Here is a 20,615-nt window from a genome sequence, read left to right as displayed (position 1 = left end):
AAACCTGAGTATGAACTTCTGGCTCTCATTACATCAGGTGTTTTGAGTTTCACTGGTGACTTTAGGGAGCTTAGGTTTCACAGATAAGGCCTTTACATCCTACACAAACTATGTTCTCTCTGACCAAGGTTTTGCAGAAAGAATGTGTGAATTATTTAACATTCCTGTCTTTTCTAAATAAGGTAACAAATTATTTTTCCCCCTTATATTTGAAACAGTTATTGCCAGTAACCAATACCTGAGGTGAAGTTTTAAATGTGGTTCAGCAACACATTTAGTATCAGTTGTGATGCTGACATGTCTAGAATCCCTTAGAGTTAACAGAAACTGTTAATTATATCACTTTCAGTAGCTAAACTGTAGTAGCTGCTACTTATTGAATAAACAAACTTAAATCAAGTATAAGACTTTTGACTTTCCAGGCTCATTAAGGATCCTAAAAAAAAAAAAAAAAAAGAGAGATTTGACTCTTTTGAAAGGCACATTGACTTTACAAATCTTTTAGCTATAAGGCACATAAATCCTTAAACTGGAAGACATCAATGTAATTATCTTCTCTTTTTAAGATATATACATTTAAATACATACATGTAAGCAAAAAAAAAAAAAAAGTCAATTTTCATGGCAAAAGCATATCTATTGAAATCAGCCACAAACTGCTACCAGAATGAAAGTTCTCAATTTGCTAATCTTGCATGTTATACTGCACTTAGTCTTGTACTGATGTTGATAAACCACTACTTTTAATCGGTAATTGTAATCCATAATTTTAAAAGAATGCACATCTTCTGAAGTGGACTTGAATTAAATGTTGAGGTAGTTTGAGAAAGACATGATTTATCTTTCATTTTAAAGGTTGAATCTTTTGGAAAATTCAGAAACTGAGTCTGGAAATTACTCTAAATCTAACAGTAAAAACAAAAAAATAAATAAATACAAGGGAGATATAAATAGTTATGTGTATAGTTTTTGGAACTGAAGTAATTTTGAATATGACATATGTTTAGACAGTCTACTTAATTTCAAAAATATTTCTGTACTAGCATTCTGTCGCTGAATCCACTCAATGAGCTTATATTTCATAGTAAAGCCTTTTATTGCCTGGGGCCTATTAGTAAGGCAAATACTCTAGGTTTTTGAACAGGTGGTCTACTGAAGTAGGCAAGAGCACCCACCCTGTTGGAAAATACCCAAGACAGACATTTTACTCATATTAAAATAATGTAACTAACTCAGTATAAGCCTTAGCAATATCTTAGTCTAGTGACCATTAGGAAATGGAAATAATTTCACCACTTAAAATATGTGAATAGAGGTAACATGCAATATTAATATTTTCTGTTTCTTAATCTTCAAGGAATTTAATTCTGGTGATAAAAATATTTCATTTTAAAAGTGGATAGTCCTCTCAAAAGCAGGGCTTATGTGTCTTACTCATATCTTAATTACATCTTATATTTGAATATCAGGTATATTCTTCTGATTATTTGGTACTCATATTGCAAAGGTCATTAAACACACACATGTAATTAATAGTGGTATATTCTTTTAATGATTTTCTGAAGAAGGCTATTCAAGATTAATTCAATCTACTTATGTGTCCAAAGTATGCCTTTAACTGGTTATCTCAGTGTAGACCCCTCCCTCTGTCAGTAAACTGTGAGCTGGAAAAAAACCTAATTTAAAAAAACAAATAGTTGTGAACATGTGTGAAGAGAAAATGTTTCTTCATATGACTCTAGAGAAATTGCTACATACTCTCAAAGTGAAAACCAAAGTCACAATTGAAACTGGGGGCAATATCTATAGTAACAGACAAAATGCAGCAGGCGATAGGCACAGCCTTTAATATGCAATTATAGCTTGTTTTTTCCCCCTACATTTGGTATGCTCCCTAGATTGGCTACAGTTATTGCAAAACAGATTTCCTCTGTCTATTCCTATTTATGATCTGAGAGATAGCATAGCTGAGGGAATATTTAAGGGGACTTTAGGGATGAAACACTTTTTCTGAAGTGAATAGAAAGTTTTAGTCATGTGAACACAGGCTGTATCACATCACTTACCTTGAGGACCAATGAACAAGGCCTTATTCTTGTATTCAATAGCATAAGAAGGAAATAAACTTGTTGGGGAGTGTCCAGAGGAGGGCGATAAAGATGACCAGAAGGCTGGAACACCTCTCCTGTGAAGACAGAAAAGTTCTGAAAAAAGTTCTGAAGAAAACATAAAATACTAGTGAGTATAGTCGATGATTAAAAAAAAAATTATGTTACTACTATAACAATATTAAAATCTCACAGTTTCTTTCCCCCTCAAAACTTTAGTACTACTCTAGACACCGAGAAAATCTAGTATCAAATAATGTATTACAATTAGTTTTTCTTGCTGTGAAGATCACTGAACAGATTTAAAGCATATCCAGATTACTAAAATGGCACATTCTTTGAGGACCAATTAAAAGAATCGTGCTTGTTCTGCCTAAATAAGAAAGTTGAGGGGACCTAGTAGTAGCCCTATAATACTTGGAAGTAGGTTGCTGGGAAGATGAAGCTAGAGTCTTTACTGAGGTGCACAATAGCACAAAGAGGGAAAAATATATTTAAATTCAAACAAGTTCTGAATAGAGATAAAGAAAATAACCCACTATGAGGATAATTGAGCATACAAACAGGTTACTCAGAGAGGCTGTGAAGTCTTTGTTCTTCAAAATCTTCAAGGTCTTGATGGCAGAAGAGCTTTGCAAAACCTGGTCTGAATTCAGCATTGACCTTTTTCTGAGCAGGAGGTGAAACTGGCTGACCAGCTGAGATTCCTTTCAGACTGAGTGATTCCTTGATTATCTGTTTGGATAAAATCAAACCAAAAGAAACAAACAACAAAAAAAAAGTAAAAAATATCTGAACCAAACCAAAAAAAACACACATAAAAGACCCCCACACACCTCATCCCCCCAAAAAAATCCCGAAGACTGAAGTAATAATATACTATTTAAAGGATTTTTGACACTACCAAACTAATCTTTCCATAATAAATAAGCACAAAAGTAGTACTACAAGAGATGTCTTTTCTTGCTGTCTAGTCCTTTTCTAACAGGCAACCTTGAAATGTTTTCATAAATAGATAACATTTCATCTGGATGTAATTTTGCTATCCCGGCAAAAATATCTCTCCCAGATATGGATTCAGCTGAAGATTTGAATTTGACAGTACTGAAGAGTGCATGAATTTGGATATAAAGATGGTGTAAGTATTTCTTTCAATTGAACATACAAAAAGTAACTGGAGTTTCTTTCAAAGTAGAAGAAACAAGAAAACTAAAAAGTAAGTATCTTTGAACTCAAGTGGGTGAACAACTTTCTTAGAGTAGGCAACTCCAACAATACATACTGACTGATGCATCAAAGGGATAATCTGTTTAGGGCAAACCTGGCATCTGAGACAGAAGGGTTAAAATAAGTGTTATCCATTAAAAAAATTAGGACATGCTTGGAGTTATCCTAAAGAATGTTGATTTTTTTTTTTTTTTTGAGTTTCAGGAAGTAACATGAAATTCAAGGGTCTTTGCCACCTTTCTTTTTGTACACGTGGTATAAATTGTGACAGAACCATAGTCTGGATGAGGCTATCAGGGACCTCTGGAAACTGCCTAATCAAACTGTGTTTCTCAATACAAGGGCCTTTCCCAGTTGAGTTTTGAGTATCTCCAGGGATATATACTCCACGGTCTTCCTGGGAAACTTATTCCAGAGTTAAACCAAATCACAGAAAAAATATTTCTCTTATGATGAAATGAATTTTCTTGTATTTCAATTTGTGTCTCTTGACTCTTGTTCTGTGTCTGGGTACCACTGTGAAGACTCTGTCTCTATCTTCTTAACTTTCACCTATCAGAAATTTATGCACATGGATAAAATTCCCTTGAGCACTCCTTTCTAATACCTGGAAAGTCCCAGCTCTCTATGCCTCTCCCTTTTACTCTCCTTAAGTCCTTTCAGTTCATACATTTCCTGAAAAACTAAATTTCTCTGCCTTGTTAACAGCAACAAAATGTATCAGGCTTAACAAATTGACACGCCTCTAAAATTAGTTCTTTTCAAGACCAAAATATCACAGTTACTTAAATTGGAGAAGCATTGTTTATGTTCCAAGAATACTCCTTCAGTTTCTCCCACCCTGAAAATATTGTTCTGCACCTGCAAAATTTGCAGTAACTTACCCAAAATGATTTCTTCTACTGCTGAGACTAATACCTAAGTATTGCAACTTCTGATTGATAAAAATCATGAAAGGTTTAAATATGTTTTCTTCTTCCATATACTAGCTTTCATAGGATAACTTACCATTAGAAATGTAATTAGTAAGTACTGATTATGCCATGACCTTTTGGTCCATACTGACCAAAGAAAGCAAAACTATATAAACCCAACAGGGGTTTCACTGTAATGTTACTTGTTGGAGATACTATGTTTTCACATATGATTGTTTGCTTATTTGTATGTCGACCTCTGGATAATAACACTATTTTTTTTTCCAAAGGGAGCCAAACTAGGAGCTTTCTGTAAAGGGAAAATGTGGCATGACCAAAATATTTCTTCCAATTAATTCTTTCCTTAGATCTGGTAAAATACAGTTGCTAGTTGAACAGTTGAACTAAGTTCACATTGCCTTCATTACTCCTTAATAAAACTAGTGACCTATCTGCTAAAAATAGATGAAAAATATAGTTAAGGATTTTATATCATAATTTAGGTGCATTTTATTCTAGTTACTAAAAGGATACATACTGAACTTGTCTTTAAATATTTTATCACCAATTGAAAAATTCTGTAACACTAAAAAAAAAAGTTATACTCACGTTTACATTATTTTTCCTTAGAACCTTCTTTTAGGTCTTCCTGTCCATTTTATAGATCGATGGTTAGTGTCTGCCCCAAAAGAGTAATCAGGTCTTGTAATAATAGGTGTTTCCATATCAGAATAGAATAATGAGTTTCTAACAATATTGTTCCTTATTGCTTAAAACTACCAAGAAAATATTCTATTTATTCCAATTAAAGAAAATTACTACCACTAAGTGGATATTGCAGTTACTCATAAGATATTAAATAGGAGTCACCAGATGGTGCTGTAACACCTAATTTTATGAAGTCCTTTGTCTGAACAAACAACAGGCTCTCTCTTTGGCCACAAGAAAAAGTACATTCTTTCTAGTTCAATGATGCACTTCATTTTAGGGAGAACTCTTGCAAGCAAGTAAAATATGTGCTTTCTAGCTTGTTTTCATTCATCAATCACATTTGTTGAGATAAGTAAATTTTTTGTGTTTGGGCTGAGAATACTAAAACAGATGAATTTTCTACATGCAATGTATCTGTGAGAAAAAAAGTAGGTGGTGTAAAATTAACACTTTAGGAACATAAGGTAAACTGCTAATTTCATTCTGAAGACTGACTATCCCTTCACAGAAGACTAACAGTTTGTCCAAAAAAAAATCTTTCGTCCTTCTTTAGTTATCCAGCAAAGAAAACAACCTTATTGGAACACCTTAACACCAGTCTTGGTCAGTTGGCTAAGGAACACTGAAACCTATTATGAACTCCATGGTCTTCAGAATTCATGGCATCTGACATGTCACACACTTTAATCTGTGCACTTATATTCAAACTTAACAAAAAACTCTCTGTAATTATCCATTTTACATCCAAGATATTCTCAGTTCAGACACCTGTTTCCCAATACCATTGCTTCATTCTGTTATGCCTCTGATTGCTTTGACCAAAAATAAAATTTTCTTCTTTCAAACCATGGAGAAAACATGAAAAAAAGGAGCTATGAGGCAATTTTTTTTCATCTGAATAATAAAAAAAGGATAATGAGAATTTCATTCTTCTGTTTTGATTATATTTCCTCAGTCTGTATTTCAGTCAACCTTTACCCTCCATACTTGCTTACTTACTGCATCGTCTTGTACAGAAGAGGTAATGAAGACCTCATTCTATCAGCTGGAAGGACGCATGAAATATTTTGTTCACATATGCCAGAAAGTGAAAATGATGTATTCTTCCTAAAAACTTGAAACAAGGTCTTCCAAGTGCAGATTCATGCTAAGAATAGACCGCAGTAAATATAAAAGCCAGCATGAAAAACATAAAACACATGAAGGAGCTCATATTCCAGTAAAGTTTAAAAGTAATAGTACAATAAAACAGATTCTGATTATTTTTAAAATATTTTCATGATTAGTTAGTTTATCAAATGCTACTTCAGAATTTCCAGCTTAATAGTTTATTTTCAGGCCAGAGCACTATACTATTGAGCTGAAGCACTTGAACAAGAAATTGCAACAGAAAGAAAAACACTATATAACTTATATTTTAAAAAAAGATTAAAAATCAGGAAATATTAGAACAAAATATCATTGTTTGACTATAAACAAGTTCTAATTTTTATTTGTATATATTTCACTCTAGATAATTTCAGCCTTGATCTCTTAAAAAAACCCCAAATTCTTTCAAAATATAACCAATTCTAACATAGAACCTCCAAGACAACTCCTGGTTATTTATTTATTTAAATAGCTAATTAAGCTAGCACTTAAAAAGCATATATTTTATACTTTGAATTAATCTTGTTTAAGCTTGATATATAGTCTAAGGCTGGAACATAACTGGATGACTGTGACCACTGCATATTGTAACAGTTTTCCTGTGTTCCTGTAGAATATTTGAGGAAAAAAAAAAAAAAAAAAAAAAAAGTTGATCAAGGTCTCTTCAACTCTTTCAAAGATAGAATAACATCTGTTATTATATTTGCCTCAGTGAAATTTGCCAACATTCACTAATATGAAGTAATATTACTGAACTTAAGCTAAGCTATCTTGTGTATGCCTTAAACAATCTTATTGGCTAATTCTTAACTTGATGATATTATATGCATGTAGAGGAGAAAAGTAGAAGCCCTATATTCAGTTTTATAGATGGAAGATATGATGCTAGCTAAAACCACCTGCAGAGTCCCAGAAATTCCAAGAAGCTCTCTTCAAAGTTAATTATGTTGAAAAAAAATTATTGGTTTATCTCTGTCATTTTCCCAAGAAGTAATTCTCAAATCCTATTAAATTGCTATTCTTCACTAAAGAGCTTTAAGAAAGATCAGAATCATTTCTCCATGGTTATTGTTTTACTGCTTGATTGTTGTATTTATGTTAGGAGCACAGAGACTTTTTGTTAATCAGTAATAAGGTTTACTTCCATTAGAACTTTCACACTCACTTATCACAAGGCATAGATGGAATAGCTATCTGTGTAATTCTAAAAACTTTTTTAAGAGACTCCAAATTATTAATTTATACATTTAAAGGAGCCTAATTTTTAGCCCTGGCAAATCTGTTTAGACCTGCATTTCATGTATCAGTACTTTTATATTTTTACCATTCAGATAATCAAATAATTTGGTTAGATACCATCTATTCTGAATAAATTGTGTATGCTGGATTTCAGTCATGTATTTTCTAGCATTAGATGAAGTTTCTACAATAAAATCTCATAAGGTCAGAAAATCCCTTTTTTAAAATTACATTTTCAGTCTATAATTATCAGCATGACATTAACACACATTCTCTTTTGAGATATGATGTTGATAATAGTTCATAGTGTGATCATACAATAGTTTCACCTGTGTATTGGTCTGACAATAAAACCAGGAAAATGACGCGATTTAGAAAATCTTTGAAGAGATAAATCTTTATTGTAGGAAATTTAATGTTTAAGAAATCTAGTGATACAAGAACTTAGAAAAGATTTTGAAAGGATTTTCCTGCATATGAAAATGTTCTGTTGTACCAATCTCCTAAATAGATTGCTGTATAAATTTCTTATAACCTATTATAATTGGAACAATTATTTCTAAGCTACATCTGGGAACAATATCTTTCAGGGACCCTATAATTAGTTCAAATATACAGCTATGAGATTTCAAAATACAAAAAATACAGAAGAAACAATCACCAAAACTTATCTATCACTTAATTGTCTCCATCAGTGTTTTGAAGTTGGCTCCTCATGCTTTAATTCACCATTGGAAACCCTGAGTTTTTGGTGGTCAAATAATTTTTCGACACTTAAAAATTTATTCCTCAGGGATGGGATCCACTTCAAAACATGTTCTAGTGAGTCTAAGCTTAGACTCACTCTTTACTTGAAACACAGTCAGATAAAATGCCCTGTCTTATTCAAGGCAGGGCATTCCTTATTACTATTAATATTCCTTATTGCTGAAGCAAGATGGATATTTCTCACAGTTTGAATGGTAAGACTTCTCTCATCAATGGTGTATTTAGAGACAAGTTGTATTTAGTACCAGACATATTTTTTTTTTTTTCCTTGAGTCCATCACTTTCTTTGAATAGATAGCTAAATTTGATTTTTATTGTCACTGTGAGCTAAGAATAAGAGTGGTGAACTTGGCACTAAGAAGCTGCAAAAATGCAGCAATACCACATGTGTAAACATTCAGAATGAATCTGGTCACTTAAATGTGGAAGTATGATGTCATGCTGAATTACTACAAACAGAGATGATTGATTGCTTGGTTGATTGTACCCTGTCATAAGAGGTTCCCTCGGAGTAAAGGAATTAATTTAGATAAATACAAGGTAGTAATACACTTAGGAAAATGTCATATCACTAGGATGTACAAAACTAGTAAGATTGGACTAGAAAATTTATAGTACTATGGATCTCGCAGCATGATATTGCAAAAAGGTTTTCTTTGTATAAATAGGAGGCTCATGCAGCAGAAAAGGAAATACAGTCTTAGTAACATTTAACCCTGAAGTAAATTTTGTAATTTTAATAAAATTGAGTAAGGAAAAATACCTCCCTAAAACTTCTTATCTGGGATACATTAATGCTCTTGAATACCTACTGAGAAAAGGGGACAAAATGAAAATTTATTGTTTATTGACTGAGATGCAAGAGATGCCTGTGAATGAGTTAAGGAATAATTTAAGCTTTAAAAATCAGTGAGATCAGCATGAAACAGTCTACGAAGTGCAAGAATGTTTCAGACTCCAACAGATTTTTTAAAATTATTTCTAATTCAGAGTGTACAATTTCACAGAAACGATGTAATATTGGAGACTCAACTACAGAGAATTTGAGTGTAGATATTAAAAAAGGACCAAATTGTTTACATTTTAAGGATTTTCCCCATATTTCTGAAATCCTTTACACATTGCCATTTTTGGGTAATGTGATAGTCATTCAAAACAGGAGTCATTTAACCTCTGCAAGGCATTTAACTTGCACCTGAAGTTTTTTGTCTAGTAATGGGTTTGTATCATTAAAACACTAAAAGAGGACTTCAGCTGGTAAAACCTCAGCCCCTTTTCCAGACTCAATTTCTGTGTATGCTAATTGTGCAGATTTAGATGCATAGTGATCCTTCTTGTTGTTTTATATATCCATCTCACATACTGGCAAAAATCACCTCCTTGACTGTCTAGTATCCTTCCAGGCATTACATAATTCATTTCTTTCATGGAAGCTCCCTGAAATTCCCTCCCCTGTAAATTTAAATTGACTTCAGATAGTACCTGCTTTCCTCAAGTAGTTGAGGTCTGAAAGGTGATCAATAAGCAGAGAGCCATGAGGCGCTTTAGTTTCCTTTCCATGTCAAAGGATCTATGTCTGCCTTAAGAGTGTCTCTATCAGGACCAGTTTTGGAATGCGATGCATACTGTTTTGTTTTCATAACTATCACAGTAGCCCATGTGGCATTGTATCAAACAAGGAGTGCTCTTGTACCTGTAGCAGAGTATGTGAATCACTAGTAGTAATTGTAGGCTTGCTGGTTATGATGGTATTGTTCAGGAAAATAAAAGCTTTTAATTTTCAGCAAAGCCTTTATGGAGGTATTCTTATTTATGGGCTGCCAGATGTTCTGGGAGTTTGTAATTCATGTTTGCAATGTATTTTTCATAAATTCATCTGTGCATATGTGGAGAGGAAGAAGATGTAGCAAACAAGATAAAAGAATAACATTTAGGCTAGAGTCAGCCCAGTCTTTCATTCTTGAGTTAGCAGTCTAAAATGATTTGCTGGGAAATGTAAAGGTTTTGAACAAAAGTTGTATCACAAATAGAAGACTGCTATGCATTTTGGAGTAATTATAATTTATCTAATTAGCTTAGAAAGCCTGAGTGAATCAGTCTTAATTAATGTTGCAGCAAATCTGAAATTAGGATTCGACTCTAAACTAAGCACCTCAGACAATTGATGGAAGGAGATAGGCGCTTTAAGGACATCTCCAATGAAGTGTCTAAAAATGGGAAGATGCTAATACTTTCATACTTCCTCTGAACAACTCAATAGCTGGTAAAGTCGCTTCTTAATTTAGCTGTAGTGAAGCTACCAGCAGAAAATATTCATGGCACCTCCCTCTCTTTCATAGCTATAATGGGGTAGGATTATTCTTTCAAGAATGAAATTCAGAGTAATAAGGTAACCATCTAAAGGGTGGTATTTGTAGAAGAGAAGAAATGGTATTCATAGCAGTTAACACCCTCAGTGCTGTGTATATATATACCATACAAGGAAAGGAGCTGATCTTTGCAATTGCAAGATTCCCCAACTCATTATTTAAGAACCAGCTGAATCTGGATTCAAGATCTGAAGTACCCTCTAAAGGTATAAACATGAATAATAAGAATAAAGCTTCTTTTCTTTCCCAAGAAATGAGATAATACCCAAATCATTAAACAAAAAAATCTACTAATAGCTTCAAAAACCAGAATAAGCATAGTCTAAACATGTCTGGAAAGTTTCTGGGAAGGGATACTATCTTCCTGAATCTTTTTCTTCATATCACTTCTCAGTTATTTTTTTGTTGGTTATTTGGCAGTTTTAATAAAAAAGTTCAGTCTTGATATTTTTTTGATAAGGAACTCTTCTTCAGAGTGATGCAACGATTATTTTCATCTTTCCTATATCATCAAATTAGGTTTTCTTAGCAACAGTGCTTCTAATTGTATATCCTTACATGCACTAGCCTTTTAATATTCAATGTACTTTTTGTCCTACTGTTTTTAATTTGTCCTCTGTCATCTGACCTAGTTGCCATTTTTGGTATATGTCTCTCAGATCAGGTTGGTGAAAAACTTATAATTATGAGAAATTAACTTCTACTTTATTTACTGTCCTCCTGCACATGCTTGAATTTCCAGTTTGAAATGGTCTGGCTTTAGGATTCAGCTATTACATAAAATAGAAATGTTAAATAACATAGTAATATCCACAGTAATAAATATTTTTGAACTATTTTCTTTATACAGTGTATGTGCCAGATGTGGAGAAAGGCCAGAATCTGTGGCTGAGAAAATATTCATAATTTTATGGAGGTCAGGAGATCATTGTTGGACCCAGTTCTGTTTAATATTTTTATTGATGATCTGGATGAGGGGATCAAGTCTACCCTTAGTAAATTTTCAGAAAACACCAAGTTGCGTGGGACTCTCAATCTGCTGGAGGATAGGAAGGCTCTGCAGAGGGATCTGTACAGCCTGATTCAGTGGGCTGAGGCTAATGGTATGAGGTTCAACAGGATCAAGTTCCAGGTTCTGCACTTTGACCAGGATACAACCCCATGCAGTGCCACAGGCTGGGGGCAGACAGGATGGAAAGCTGCCCAGCAGAAAAGCACCTGGGAGTGCTGGTTAACAGTTAACATGACCCAGTGTAGCCAAGAAGGCCAATGGCATCCTGGCCTGTATCAGGAACAGAGAAGTCACTGTCCCCCTATACTTGGCACTGATGAGGGCACACCTCTAGTATTTTGTGTCCTGTTTTGGACCACCCAATTCAGGAGGGTCACTGAGCAGTGTGTCCAGAGAAGGCCAACGGAGGTGGTGAAGCATCTGGAGTACAAGTCTTGTGAGGACTGGCTAAGGGAGCTGGAATTATTTAGCTTTGGAGAAAAGGAGGTGCAGGGGAGACCTTATTACTCTCTACAACTGCCTGAAAGGAGGCTGTGGCCAGGTGCGGGTTGGTCTCTTCTCTCATGCAACTAATGATAGAACAAGTGGACATAAACTCTTAAACTCTGTCAGGGGAGGTTTAGGTTGGACATTAGGAAGAAATTTTTCACAGAAAGAGTGATTAGATATTGAAATGAACTTCCCAGGGAGGGGAGTAGAATCAGCTTCCCTTAACTGTTTAAGGAAAGACTGGATGAGGCACTTAGTGCCATCGGGTAGTTGATGTGGTAATGTTGGGTCCTAGGCTGGATTCAATGATCTCAAAGGTCTTTTCCAGCCTAGCTGATTCTGATTCTGGTTCTCAAAATTTTCATATATATTTTTTCTAATAAGACAAATTAATTAGTTTTAAACTATTTATACCCATAGGACTGCATGTTTAACAGCCGTTAGAGTGTTTAAGAGGTAGCTAGCTGTAGGCTAGAACACCTATTTGTTTATATTCCTCTGCTTCATTCCTGATGTCACTTGAGACACTTGAATGACTCTAGGTTCTAGTTCTTTTTTACCTCTTCCCTTTAACTCCTGATGAATTTTTAATTCTCTTTTCCTGATACTGACTCTTGACCTTGAACTTTTCATACATCTCCAGAGTCTGTTTTCTCCCTTGAAGTCTTTCTCTTGATTCCCAGTATAGCGCTGGACTTTTTACAGATCCAGAGTGACAAAATATCTACAACTTCATGAGAGTTATGAGGGTTGCTAAATACTCTATTTTTTACAGCCACATCAAAAAAGTCCATTTACACAGTTTTAATTATTGGGATTTTCTGTCATGTTCTATTGTCATTGAAAAGCAATAACCAGTCTTCCAGATTCTATTTTTTGTACCACTTTTTACAATATATCATTGTACTTCTTTAGATTGTGGCTTTCATAAAATTTCTTCCATATATTTCTGTTATATTTTAGTACTCTATTTTCTGTTCAACACAACAGAAAACATCTTTAAGTTCATTAAATCTTTAACTGTGAAATTAAGAATGCATAACAGGAATAACCTTTCTCTGTACATACAGTGTAAACCTTTTGAATTTAATTCTAATGAAATTAATTTCTGTGGTGTGGGTTAGTTTTGTATTGTAAGCAACACAATTTCACTACAACTTCCATGTGGCAGTGATCATGGCTTATAAGGTTCCTGTTACATTCCTTGGATATTTAGTTTGATTCATCCTAATAAAATGTATCCAATGCCATTTAGGATAGCCTAGTGTATATTTGACTTTATTTTTGATTGACAGAAGCTGCATAAGACCTGTGGGAGATTTGTGTAATGCTGCATAGGAAGATGAAAACCCAGTGGGATGTGTCTTGACATGGTAATGGACTCACTGAATCAAACCCTTAGTTCACATGTGAATGTGAATATTTAGACAGAGGATTTACTTGCAAGCATGGAATGAGTACCTATTCTTATTTTTGTATATTAATTCATTAACTGTAAAAAAAATTGACCTGAAGACATATTTCATTTTGTTATAATTTCCTTCATTGTTATGAATACTAGTACTTCATTATCATATTTTTTACAAGTTAATTAGTATGTGTTCAAAGCAGTGCACATACAGCTCTCCTTGCATTCTTAAACTTGTTCCGTTCTTAATGTTCCACATGCATTGGCTTTTGTAATTCCACTTAAAATTTCCTGCACTAACTAATTCTGTGCCTCACAATGTACTTAATATTCATTTGTTGAATGCGAAATCAACTATTCATGTGACTTTCAGATTTTGGTCAGTTTTCATCTCAGTGGTTGACAGTAAGAAGGAGTTCCAAATGAAAAAAAAAAAAAAAAAAAAGATCATGTAGATAATTTAGTGTTGGGTAAATAGTAGATGATTCTTATATTGGGTATTGGCCTACTGGAAAATATTCCTGGCAGGGCTTCCAGGACTAAAAGTCAATTATTTAACTAAATCTTCTAAAAACTTTGAATGCAAAGCATTTACATGCTTGTTAATAAGCATAAAATCAGTTTTTGGGCTAAGCATGGGAGAAAAAAAGTAGTTTATTGAAACACAAATGAAGAATATAAACTTTTAAATCTGATCTCTTCAAAGTTTGGACAGAAAAAACCCCAAACCAACTCAAACCAAAAACCAGCACAAACCCCACAGAAATTTAGCAGATTTTAAAGAGCTTTGACATTATTTGTACGTTTTATTGCCAACAGATCAAAACTTTTATGTAAGCTTACAGTTCTGATGTTATCAGTGAATATTATTATTATTAGCACTGTACTACCAGATATGAAATGACCTTGAAGTACTTAGGCCAATTTCTAATATAGATATATAATACCTAAATTGTGACAATAATAAATAAATAAATAGAATAGTTGAGCTAAAATTAACCTTTTAACAAGTGAGACAAAATACTTAGGACAGCTTAAGATCCTTGTCAAGAAGTTACATGCACAGTTACTTTTTGTGGTACATACACTCTGTGAATAAACATCAGCTCCCTAGAGCTGTCTTTTAATACAACTATAAAGAAGATCTAATAGAAAATCTTGTCCAATTTTTCTCTTAGAGAAATATTTTATTACTTGCAATAATAGAAACTTTTTCACTCCTATACGAGTGTTTTAGGAACAGAAATAAAAAGTTAGGCTCCAGAATATTTTGAAATGCAACTAAAAATTTGATTATAATTAGATATTGAAATTATTTCTTTAATAGTTAATTACAATTTCTAGTGATTTTAGGGCAGTAGCTTCACCTTTTGGTGGGTCATGGGAACTGAACTAATCTATACATATGTAATTTTGTGTTCAAGTGATCAAAGGCAGCTTCCAGTCAGATCATATTGAAACATGGTGTCTCATTTTCTAGATCAAACTATGTCTGTTCTGTAATGAGAATATTTATTTCAGCTTCAAATAAGAATCAAATCAAATAGGAGTTTGAACTTACCTTCAAATTGACATTCTTGCATTTTGATTATCTATTCAACAATAAATTGAGAGTATAAATACGTGCAGAGGAAAACAGCAGGCATCCTTCATGAACAATTTTTCAGTAGATTAGATTAAAGTAAAAGTATCCTTTTTCTAACAAAGTGGCTTAGAATTCTGATACCAGAGCAATCTGTGGAGAAAAAAATTATTTAGAGGATGTTCTAGAGTATTTATCTATGATTAAAATAATAAACAAGATAGAGTCTGTTACCTGAACTTGAGAGACAAACCAGCACACCTTGTTCCTATCTGTCTCTTACTTACCTACCCTGCCCCATATCTGGGAGCAGATATGGACTTTTGGGAATAGTCCATGTCTTGTGTTAACATCTGAATTGTCCTCAGCTGTTGCTTGGCCTGATCAAAACTGTGACAGGGATTGCTCTAAATATATTAGTACAGATAAGCATGTTTCCATCCTTATCAAAATTTATGTTCTCTGACACAGTTTGATTTAAAACTAGAAATGTAAACATTGAGAATTGGCTTTTCTTTGGCTTTTGTTAAGCATTAACTGATTTTGCAAATTCTGACTTCCTAAATATTTCATCCTTCACAGTTTCACTCTCTAAGGCAAAGACATCTTCACAAATCAAAGATGAAGTTCAGTCCCTAAGTCATTAATGAGCTCCAGAAATTTCATTTGTATTTAACTGTTCAGTATGCAGGATTGTGTTTGGGTACAGGACTGTGCCCAAGGCAGAGAGGTAAACAGAGAGGAAGGAAGGATGGTGCTTAATTTTAATTTCAAGGAACTTGTATGCTAGATTGTTCAGATTCACTGCAGGCAGGAGTAACTCTTGAGCTGAAGAAATTGGATATTATTAAATTCTCTCAAAATTAGTCTCTGCAAAGATCCTTTTATAGGGAAAGTGGTGGACCACATGCTGCAAATATATGATATATGATATCACTATAAATTTTATTATATATATATTTATATATATATAAATATATAATTTACGTATATATATATATATATATATATATATAATTTATATTGTTGATATAATTGTGGACCAGGAGAGTCTAATAAGTGCTGGTCAATTGCTCTTTCTTTTCTAAGATTAGTGTTTCTTTCCTATTGCTTCCTATAAAAACTGTGAAAGCTCAGATGACAGATGACCCCCAGAATCACACAAAACACCCTCTTTTGATTTAGACTGACACATTACCTGTAAGGTATTGCATATATCTGCAAGACTAACATGAATCAATGGTTGAAAAGAAATATTGTACTGGAGTCTGCTTCTGAAAGGATAAATTGACACATATTTTAAACTCTAAGGTATTTTAAACTTAGACAGTATTAATTGTAGGAAATGGGCTGCTGGTTGTTTTTTTGGTGGGTTTTTTTTATCATTAAAAGATCAACATTTTTTTAATAAATGCAACCACTGTCATAGCTAATTCATTATATGCTATGTTAAACAAACTAAATTTGAATGATGGGCTGCAGCATCAGGGAATTCCCACACATGCAGTACTCAGAATTATTCACTTAATGAATTCTCCTCTGAATTTCTTCTTCCAGAATTGTTTACACTAGAAAAAAAAAGTGAGCAAAACAAGTTATCAAAGAAGATTTTGTTTTTTCTATCACTTTAAATTCATTCACATTGAGCAAGATGACTGGTAAGAGAAAATCTGATTCAGAGTTAACCTGAAAACCCTATCCAGTCAGTATTTCAACATTTGCCCATTTAATATCCAAATACTGATTTGTTCAAGAATGTGACTGCCATTTTAATGATCTATTGCTTCCCTCTGGCAGTATTGTTAATGTGTTTTGGGTCATTATCTGGTGAAAGACTCTGTCTTGTGTGGCATTTACAAAGACATACCCTAAACTTTTTATTGCCTGAGAGTGTGGGCTCCTACCTTCCTACATACTCTGCCTATGCTACCTTTGTAATGAACTGGATCATATGTTAATTTTTGCACTAAAGAAAAACATGACAAGTCAGTGGGGTAAGGATACAGGTCTTATAATAAATAAATAAATTAAAATATAAGTAAATAAATAAGAATGAGAGAAATTTTCTTGTGAGGTAAACCTGGACTTTTTTAGATAATTTGGTGGAATATCTATGTTTGTTCACAAAAGCAACGGGAAGGTGGAAAGATGTTAAACGCACATTGCTGGAGCCAATATTACATTCCCATTGTTTCACCTTACTTCTCTTAAAAAAAAGGATATTGAGGGTATCTGTGGAACAGTAACAAATTCTCTTATGATTCACCAAGTTGTTTTCTGGTTGCTGAATGAGGGATAATGTTTTTATCTGAAAAGTAGTGAATTTTAGTTATCTCTGCACTACCAGTATTAGGTCTGTTACCAGTACAATCATGGGATGACTTGCAGCATCACTGTCTGTTTCCAGGAAACTCTACTGCATTGAGGCTGTGATAATGAGGGACAGAAGGTTCATGGATAGGCACAAGTACAACAGGACAGTTCTCTCTACCATGGACTTAGGGCCAAGGATGTGAAAACTGAAATAATTAGTAACAATTCTGAGCAAGTACTGGTGACTCTCCTTAGCTATGAATTTCTTATCTCTAAAGCTAAAGAGTTGTGGCTGTTCTCTTGCAGGGCTCACGAGTCTTAGTTTCTTGACTAATCAGTGACAGAGCTTCAACATGAGGTGGAAAGGGTATTCCCATTTTCTTTTCTCTCTCTCATTTCCCGCTTTCCTCCATTATGCTTATGTGGTGATCAGGGCATATTCCTCAAGAGAAAAAAAAAAAAAAAATGAAACCCTTTAGATTAGAACTCTAATCCTCCAAGTGATTTCTTTAACCAAGAGTCTGTCATACGAAACACAAGCAATGCATCCCCTCATCCACTTTCTCTCACTGCTCTGATTTAAGGGCAAAGCAATTGAAACAGTTTTATAGGTGGCTCAAAAACTGTCAGGCACTGTCATGTTACAAGTTTCAGAACTTCAGTCCTACCACACTGGTCTTTTTAGGAAATTTATGAATTCCATCTGGAGATAGTTTGGGGCTGTGCATCATCAAGAGGAGACAAGAACAATTCTAAGCATAAGCAAAAATGGAATTTCGGGCAATTAAGAAAATTATAGGTCAAACACAGGCTAGAAAACTTAGCTGTTTGTCCAGCATGGGTATTTTCAATGGCAATTAATCTGCAAGAGGTATGAACTTGATCTACATTTTTTAAAGATATCTATATTCTTTTAAACATATGTGCTTTATCCTGGTTTATTCTATAGTACTATAATTACTTCTATCATCTGCCATTCTTTATAATTTTTTTCTGAAATACTGATTTTCTTTATAAACATTGGAAATATATGTTGCTTTTCCCTTTACTGCTGATAGAAATTTTATCCCTTTTTCTGAATAGCTGTAGATATAAATTTGATATAATTAATGTAGTAGTCTTTGACTCTATCTTTCCAAACTCCATAGGCTGAATTTTTTTTATTGGCTTGTACCTGAAGACATGTCACGGTTTGACACTGGCACAATGCCAGTGCCCCCATGAAAATGTGATCCCTACCTTGAATGCTGTGAAGTGGAATCTAGAATAGAGCAAAGCAGGCCCAAGCTTAATAACAGGAAAAAAACTTTATTAAACTACTACTACAAAAGAAAAGAGAAAACTAAAGAAGGGGAAAAAAAAAACACACAAAGATCCAAATTAAAACCTTGCAAAATATTCCTCCCCCCACCACCCAACTCCAACAAACCACAGTGAGACACAATCTGGACCCCAATCAGGTTTCCACCCTCCAAACAACTGATACTCAGTCCATTGAGGGAACAGAGTCTCTCCTGTGCCACAGACCCCCCAAGAAACACAGCTCCACATCCTGTGTTTCCATGTCACACATGGCACCGCCCGGAGAAAAAGTTTGCCATGGTGACCCTTCTCCTTTCCATGCACAGTGTTCTCACCACAATGCATGGATGGTCAGACTGGCTTTAGGATTTTTCCTTTCAAGGATGCCCTGCCAAGAGGGGAGAAAACAACAGTTAAGTTTTTCATTGTTTGGGACCACAGTCCCCCCCATTTTCCCCTGGGGCCGAGGGCTCAAGAACAGAGATCTTCTTCTCTTCTCTTTCCTTTCCAGGGCAAGGGGGTGCCACCACAAACCCCCTAACCTTTTCTCTGTTCACTCCACTTTTGTCTTTTTCCCAGCTGAAGCAGGTCTCTTGACTCACTGGCATCCTCCTAAAACACAGTCCCTCTTGAAGGAGAAGATTTGGTTCAGGTTGTGGCTAACACGGAAAAGTCCAGCCAAAAAGCCACTCCTTGTCCCCCTCCCATCCAGAATTCCTCCTTCCAACATCCCATCCCAGGGTCCAAGGTGTCCCTCTTCCTCTCTTTCAAACCGAGGAGGGGAAAGGAAAATTCACAAAGCTTTCATTTCTCAAGGAAGGGTTAAAAGTCCAAACTCCCAGGGATGGCTCGATGCCCGGACATCCAGCAACTCCCACACAACTGGGCACCTTGCAGCTCCCCCCACTCCTCCTTCCTCGCGGTGGAATTGCTGACAGGACAGGATCGCCGCCGTCTCTTTCTCTCTCCCCCTCGGGAGAGAAACCGGGGCGGGGGGGGGAGGGGAAATGGAGACATCCCAGATTTCTTCCACCCTTCCATCTGCAGGGGCCAGCCCGGTTCCAGTCCTTCCACCACCCTTGGGGCCTACCTTTCAGGCCATGGGGCTTCCCCTCCCCCACCCAGCTCGTGGCTGGGCAGGGGAGGTTTGCACTGCACGCTGACCGGAACCAAAGAGAGCGAGTTCCCCTGGGAATTCTGCTTTCAACCCCTCTGTGTTCTCAGAGGCGTGTCTACTTTCAATTGGTCAATATCTAAATTGACCTCTTCCTTCCGGAAAAAATTCTCTTTCCGTGTCAAACCACGACAAGACATTAATATCTGGGCAAGTGTTATCATTAGTAAATTACCTCTTGGTACATTTATCATGGCAAGTGGAAAGATTAGGGACTTTTACTAGAGATGACTTGCTTTGTTAATTAGGCCTAACTTGTCACTATTCTGATTTATCAAAAAAATTAAAACAAAATAGATGATAGTATGGCTATAGACCATAAAATGTGAGAACATAACCCACCAGCTGTTTGAGGACAATTTTACTCACAATTAAATGTATGAGATATGTTTCTTGATCTATTTGTCTCCCCTGCTGTTAATATAATTTGGGAAATTTGACTCAAGTAGATTATAAAATAAAGATACTAAGTTCACAGAGTATTTAAACCTGCTGTTCAGAACTCAATGTTAGAGCAGGTCAAGTGGGAAAAAGTTAAAAAAACCCTAAGTCAATCAAAATAAGCAAGGGGCTAGTCTAAATAATTAATTCAGCTTCCCTCCCACTGTAATAAAGTATTGCCTTTTCATGTTGGTATTACTTTCTGACTGGAAGTGTCTTTCCTTTTCTTGGATTTTTTTTTTCCTATTTTCTACGGAGGCATTTTAGACATCAGTGTTAGACTGAATGTCCAACTTCAGATAAGTCAATTTAGGTGAGACAAATCTCAGGTTGGTTGTCTCAGTTGGTAAAAAAGGCTGAACAATATGTGACTAGAGGTCATTTATACAATGTCCTGCTACAATTTCAT

The 20,615-nt window shown here is 34.9% G+C and overlaps 2 long non-coding RNA genes across 3 annotated transcripts in view; both read right to left on the bottom strand.

Annotated features, from left to right (window-relative positions):
* Nucleotides 1–15,367, bottom strand: part of LOC110475075 (uncharacterized) — a 30,199-nt gene extending 14,832 nt beyond the window's left edge. For both annotated transcript variants that reach the window (XR_013342064.1, XR_013342065.1), the window contains exons 1-5: nt 15,264–15,367; nt 14,956–15,129; nt 5,960–6,107; nt 2,673–2,843; nt 2,067–2,185 (exon numbers count right to left, since the gene is read on the bottom strand). This is a non-coding gene — a long non-coding RNA (uncharacterized LOC110475075). The remainder of the gene's footprint in view (nt 1–2,066; nt 2,186–2,672; nt 2,844–5,959; nt 6,108–14,955; nt 15,130–15,263) is intronic.
* A 3,214-nt stretch (nt 15,368–18,581) lies between these two features.
* LOC144248889 (uncharacterized) lies at nt 18,582–19,827 on the bottom strand. Its single transcript, XR_013342063.1, has 2 exons — nt 19,682–19,827; nt 18,582–19,219 (listed from the first exon to the last, which is right to left on the bottom strand). It is a non-coding gene; the product is annotated as an uncharacterized LOC144248889 (long non-coding RNA).
* Between the last annotated feature and the right edge of the window lie 788 nt (nt 19,828–20,615).

This window comes from Lonchura striata, chromosome 2 (assembly GCF_046129695.1).
Source record: "Lonchura striata isolate bLonStr1 chromosome 2, bLonStr1.mat, whole genome shotgun sequence".
In the NCBI taxonomy this organism is placed as follows: domain Eukaryota; kingdom Metazoa; phylum Chordata; class Aves; order Passeriformes; family Estrildidae; genus Lonchura; species Lonchura striata.
Note: the sequence above shows the minus strand (reverse complement) of the source record. Positions and strands in the feature narration are given on the sequence as shown.